Here is a 6,692-nt window from a genome sequence, read left to right as displayed (position 1 = left end):
AACAACAACAACAACAACAACAACAACAACAACAAAACAACAATAATAATAATAATAATAATAATAATAATAATAATAATAATAATAATAATAATAATAATAATAATAATAATAATAGTAGTCAGGAGTGGATCTGCTGCCTGGTCCCCAAGGCACCCCAGACATCTCCTCCTTGACTCTGCCTGTGGCCACTCACCCTGAATTTCATTTTCAGGGAGGTGCTCACTCTGAATCCAGGAAAAGGGAAGGATTCAGGAGGCAGAGATGAAGCACACTTGATCCCACTGAGGAAGATGTGAGGTAAAAGCTAATAATATGATGAAAAATGTGAGTTATGCACTTCCTCTGCTTGGAAAATTCAGCAGGGTGGACGCTGTGAGTCACTGGTATAAAGCTACTGAATTCTGCAGGGGGAAAATAAAAAAAAGGCAGCAGAACTCTTTCTATTTATGGTTTCTCGTTTCTTTTTTTTTGGAAACAGGCCTACATATTCATGCAAATTTTTTACTGAAAAAGAATGAAAAACAGAGAAGAGAAATACAAATATGGTGAGACAAATGAAGTAACATCCATTTTAAAAAAAAATATTTAATCAAAATAAAATATATTAAAACACTGGTTTGCCAAACTGACTGAAAATAAAGGAAATTATTTTATGCCAGCTGAACAGTCAGCTTTCCATTTGAGATTATTTATAGATTCTCAGTCTACAGAGCTTTCTCTTTCTTTCACAAGTTGGGTTTTTTACACTATGAGGCTATTTTCTTCAGACTAGTTGTCAGGTTTCAGTGAGGCATTTGTAGCTCTTTATTACTCCTGTCTACATAATCTTTTCCTTTTTCACAGTATTCTAATTTTCCCTGCTTAAGAAAAGGAAAGCCCCCCCACAAAAAAAAAATAAAATCACAGAAAAAAACTCAGATTATCTCTCTTCTAACATCACTTTCCCTGGAGATGGATGGATGGGCTCTGTAAAGGGAATTTGCATGGTCTCCATCCTGCCTGATTGTATCAGGGGGGTGATTTTCATATAAACACACTTTTGACTTAGCACTTCATCACACCATCTTTACACAGCCCCCTCCAGAATATTCATTGATTTTTTTGCCTTCAGATCTGTGTTATCTCTGCCTTGCCTTGGAATCTGATTTGATTTATTAGCAAGCTGGAAAAGCCAGGCTTTTCTGGGAATCCTTTTGCTGTTGATGCTGGATCTCAGAAGGAGCTGTGCCCCTGCCACGTGCCAGGCTGGGGGTGCTTCCTCAGCTCCTGTAACCTCGGGATGCTTTGCCCTTAATTAAATTGTTAAATTTAATTTATTTACTATTTGTTTATTATTTAATTAAATAATCTTAATTAATTAATTAAATTCCTGATAGGCCCTGGGGATGAATTGATGGGGCAGAAGTGACCAAGAAGCCAAGAAGGAAGAAAAAAAGGAGGGTGAGGAGCAAGACTTTATATTTAACAAGTTGAAAGTTTCTGCCACCAGCTCTCAAGTTAGCAAAATACTTTGTTATTTTCACGTCCTGCAGCTCTTACAGGTGTCCATGAGTGTTTGTGCTCTGCACACCCCAGAAATGAGAGAGGTTTTTTTCCATGAGATAGCAGAAATCTGTTTTGGGAAGTGGCAAAAGGAAAATATTGAGGGCAGTCTTTGAACTGAACAGGTTCAGTAGTGGATAAGGTACTTTTAAAGCATCAAACTACCAACTTCTCTTCTCTTGAACACTGATTTTTTTCAGGTGAGTCAAAAGAAAACCCCCACCTCCTGTGAATGACTCAATTTGCATTCACCACTCTCATTTTTTTTTAAAGTTGGGCACACTTTTTTTTAAAGTTGGGCACACACACCTGAGACTGCTGAGTCTCAGGACAGTGTTGGAAAATCAGTGATTTCTCTGTGTGTGGGGACACAGGTCAGGTGGCATTTTGCAATCTGTGTGGCTGATTTTTGGTACTCAACACCACAATCCACGTTAGGCAATTGTGGCACTCTCCAAACTGGAAAGTGATTCCAAGGAGTGGCATTTTCACATGGAAAACTGAACAAGTTTTTACTCAATTGAGCAAAAAAAACCAAGCCAGTTCTCACTCATGTTGGACCATCCTTGACAAAATGCTGCTAAACTGACCCTGCTACCACCTTTCAAGCCACCCTGACAGAAAAAGTCAATTTTTATGACTGAACTACCAGACAGCCACTAGAAATCGGTTTGTCTGGGTGGATATTTTTGCCATCCCCACTGCATCCAGAAGGCTCAGCATTTACAAGTTGCTGTCAGGAGCTGATCCAGAGACTTCTTTAAAGAGGTGCTGGCTCACCCCCACCTTATTTTACAGCTTCCATGTATTTTTGTATTACACTTAGCAGCTCACAAACCCCATTCCTTCTGCATCTGGCTGAAACAAGGGACAGGCTGGGTGTCCCGCTCATCCTGGGGAAATTATGAAGACTTGCTCAGGCCCACTGGAGCAGGATTTCCATTGTGAGCAAAGGAGCAGGTTAGCCTGTCCCAGTTATCTGCTCTTTCAGCTGAATATTCGCTGTGGGTAGATGAGGTAACGTGGTGATGTTGTCAGTGTGTGACTAGCACACCTCTTACATCTCTGAGCAAGGCACTTCATTATTTTTGCTTCCCAAGGGTTGTGAGAAAAATTAAAATTTCTGTAGGAACAGATTCCCCCAAGGTCCAGGGTGACCTCTTTTCTCGTTCTGCATATTAGGGCCTTAAATCAAATGCAACAGTTTTCAGTTAATACATTTCATTTGCTGACAGCGTGACATTGTTGGTATTTAGGCTTAAATTCACATTCTGTCAAATCTCATTAGTTTATTTTAATAAGGATCATCTTGATTGTAGCTCTCTGGCTTCAATTACAGCTAGGATATCTTTTAATAACCATGAGAAGCTCTGATATCAGTTCCTTGTTTGAGCACTGCTCTGTGGTTCCTTACGGGACGTGCCTCAAATGAGAGGTGTTAACTCCTGAAAGATATTTCATGAGAGACACCTGGTGAAAGTTTAGAGGTTTTGCCATTTGCCTAGCCTAAAAGGCACTTCTGATTGTTGTCTTGAATTTTCCCAAGGTTTTTATGTCCTGGATGTCCAGGAACATTTTCTCCAAGGAGTTTGACAGGTTGTCATGAACCGTCCTGGCAATTCTGTATTTGCTGGTGGAATTTATTTATCACTGCCTGGAAGTGATGGATGACGTGGTTCCCAGCAAAGGAAGCAGTCACTTTGTCTTTTGAGCCTGTTAACATGTTTTCTTGCAGGGAGGTTTCTTTGTTAATAGAATGCTCTCCTTCTGACAGCAGTATTTCTACTTGCAGGTGTGTTTTTTTGGGATTTGCTAGAATTAATACTCATTATTTGAGTACAGATATATATATATATATATATAGGTCAACACAAATAATTTTGCTCGTCCTCTGGGCAGGTTTCCATCAGAGTGGCTCAGGGAAAGCTGGATGTAGTTATTCTCATTTCCTGTTTACTTGTTCTTGGGGAAAAAATGTGTAAAGGGATGAAAACCTTGTCTAACTTGTGACAAGATCCAGTGAATCACTTTTGATACCATCTCGTGATCCCTATCTGGTAGAGTATTTTGAAGTGGAGTCTCTGTCAGCACAAATATATTAAACATATGCACACATAAGATAGGGCTGCCAAGAACTTAATGAATTTAAATGTTTAGGAGCTCAGCATTTGTACACCGGGGTGTGTTTGCACCATGATTTTAAACGCTGTAGACTCTTGGTTTTAATTTCTTGAGTGATTCAGTGTGGAAAATATTCATCAGGTTATAAAAAAACGTGTTGACTTTGATCCCTCTTTATTTTCCTTTTAGGAAGACTGAAAATCTTTGCCGTCACAGTAAGTGGAAAATCAATATAATAAGAAAATGATGGTTTACCTTTTCATATGGAAATATGTCTTCTGTGCACAGCTAGAAAAAGAGTCTTGAAGAGACCAGATTCAGATTTTTTTTTTTTCCTTTTTAAATGAGGATGCTTATTTAAGAAAAACAATTTAAATGGGAGAAAAAATCTTATTCACTAGTGCTGAAATTAACTTCACCTGCATAAATTCTGAGTTATAATCTATGAAACCATTCATATGAGGAGAACCAAATGCTCTTGGAATGCTGGAGTTTTACAGTGGTGAGCCACGCCACATTGCTGAAAATCAAGTCCTACAAAGTAAAAGTCTTTCAGCCTAGCCCAGCTTTCCTCATCCTCTTTTAATAAATGCAAAAGGTATATCCCTGGCAACATGAGAATTTACCTGTTTTAAAAGGCACATTGCTGCTCTGCAGAGAATCTAGAAGAAAGGAAGCAGAGTTAGAGACATCAGAAATGGTAAAATGAAATTTTAAAAAAAAAAAGAGGAGGTGAAGCCTTGCTGGCCAAAACACAGAATGAACAGAGGGCTTCTGTCATTTGTAGAGGATGCAAATTAAAATAGCAGTTCAGGATAAAACCCTGCAGAGCTCCAGCCACAGGGACCCTCACCCTGATCTATAAAGAGGATTGGAGTAGTTTAAAAAGCGTTTCCTATCTTCAGAGTCCCTGCACCACAAACCATTCGCCACAAGGAGCAGGCAAATAACTGGCTGAGGTGGGGATGAAATGTGAAAAAAAAACCTGCTCAGATTAAAGGAAAAAACAAACAAAAAAACCCACCAAAGCCAAACAAAGAAACAAACAAACAAAGTTGCTCCTGTGCTATTTTGTGTCAGTGAATAATCACTGCCATGCTTTCACAAATAAACACATAAATGCCTTCCTAAAATACCTAGAAAGCCATTTTTAAAATTTTTGTTTCGTTTGTGCTCTTAAAAATAATTGCTATGAATATGTATGTGCATGTCTTTTTTGAACCTGACAGTATTTCTGTCCCCACCAATTAAGTATTCAGTGGAAAAATGCCACAGTCATAAAAAAACTCTTTCTTTAGTTCTTTCCTGCCTCATATACCAATGTTCAGGTAGATCTAATATTACCTTTTTGTCCAATTTTTTTTGGACATTATTGGACTAAGGGAGGTTGAACAATTTCTTTTTCAGTCTTCATTTTCTGAGGGGGGCCTTTGTGACAAGAGAACACCACCAAAGCAGTTGGTGAAAAGAATCCTCCACATTCCTTTAATATAGCAATAAACCAAAATTCTTCTGCCCCCTTTTAGTCAGAATAACTTGCTGATCTTGGTTAAAGCTTTCCAGTGTTAGGGACTACAAAGTAAGAGCCTTAATTAAATGAAAAAAAAATAAAAATCTTAGGTTACTAAGGAAGTTCTTTATTAATTTCCATTTTAGGGAACCAGAAAATTATGTGGTTTAAAAAAGAAGTGTTTATGAGGTATTGGGTGCAGCAGGATTACTGAATTTTATAAGCAGATCCTGTCCAGGAAGGTGAAAGAATTCAGTGTTTTCTGCACACATAATCTGAAATTTCCATGTTTTCTGCAGATTTACCTAATTATTTCTGCATTAAAAAACAGATTTTTACTTCTGAAGCCACTTAACTCCTTGTACAGCGCCCTGAAAGGGTTGTAACATCAAATACAGAGGAAAGAACATCTATCTGTGCACAATTTGATGCTGATTCACAGCAAAGTGAGAGGCAGCTGTTTCTGCTGCCAGGTGGAGAACAGGGAGTGCACAACCACTGAAATGCACCCAGAATAGATTCAGATGTGACCCAGAGAGGGATAATTCAAATGCCTGAATCAGGCAACAGAAAGTCAGAATGAGGGCACTGGCTTGAGCAGCTAGAGAAGGTAGAATTTGCCACCTAGTTGGCATCTGATTTTGAATTTAACTACCTATATTTCACCTGTATTTTATTTTTTATTTTTTTATTTTATTTCTGGACCTACAGCATTGACTTGGAACTTGCTTTATCACAGAATCTTATATCAAACAGTCCTTGCTCCTATAGTGGGGTTTTTTTTTCAAGGTGAAGAGCAAATTGCTGTTGTCATCTCTAAGTATGCAATAAAATAAAATGCTGTAATCTTGGTGCCACAATTTCAAGGCAAAAACAGCAATTGGTATGGGCTGGCTAAGATTAGATTGGTGTTCACATCTTTATTTTTTTTGTGAGACCTGCTCTTCTTGGTGGCTGAGTAGGTTTACTTTCTGTAAAGGGTATTGACGCCAATTGAACTTATTTCATGAGAAAATGAACGTAGTGCTTTCACAGAACAAGACAAATTCAGTCTGAATAAAGCATCCAAAGCGTGGCCTTAAATGCTCTTTAAAAGAAAAATAAATAAATTAACAAATTCACACCTTAGTTTAAAATCTAACTTAGTTAAATATGGTATCTATTACCTTTGTGTATGAGAAAATACTCACCCTACCAGAATCAGCTGGTCTTGAGCATGTGCTGTGAGAAATTTACGGTTTAGAGGTGAAAGATTTGTGGTCTACAGGTGAGAAATTTATGGTCTATAGGTGAGAAATTAAGGTGAGAAATTAAGAGCAGCTTGACTTGAAAAAGGCAAGGTGAAAGAAGTCTGGATGCTGCAGGTGAAAACCAACCCAGGAGTGTTGTTTTCTCACTGGATGAGCAGTCAGAAGATGATTTTTCCTCAGAATGGTGACAGGCACTTGAATTTCCTGCTCCACTCCAGCTCTGTTCCTCTCCTCTGAGGGACTCCAGCAGAATGAACTCTCACAGA

Source organism: Parus major, chromosome Z, assembly GCF_001522545.3.
Source record: "Parus major isolate Abel chromosome Z, Parus_major1.1, whole genome shotgun sequence".
NCBI lineage: Eukaryota > Metazoa > Chordata > Aves > Passeriformes > Paridae > Parus > Parus major.
This window is presented reverse-complemented; position numbering follows the sequence as displayed.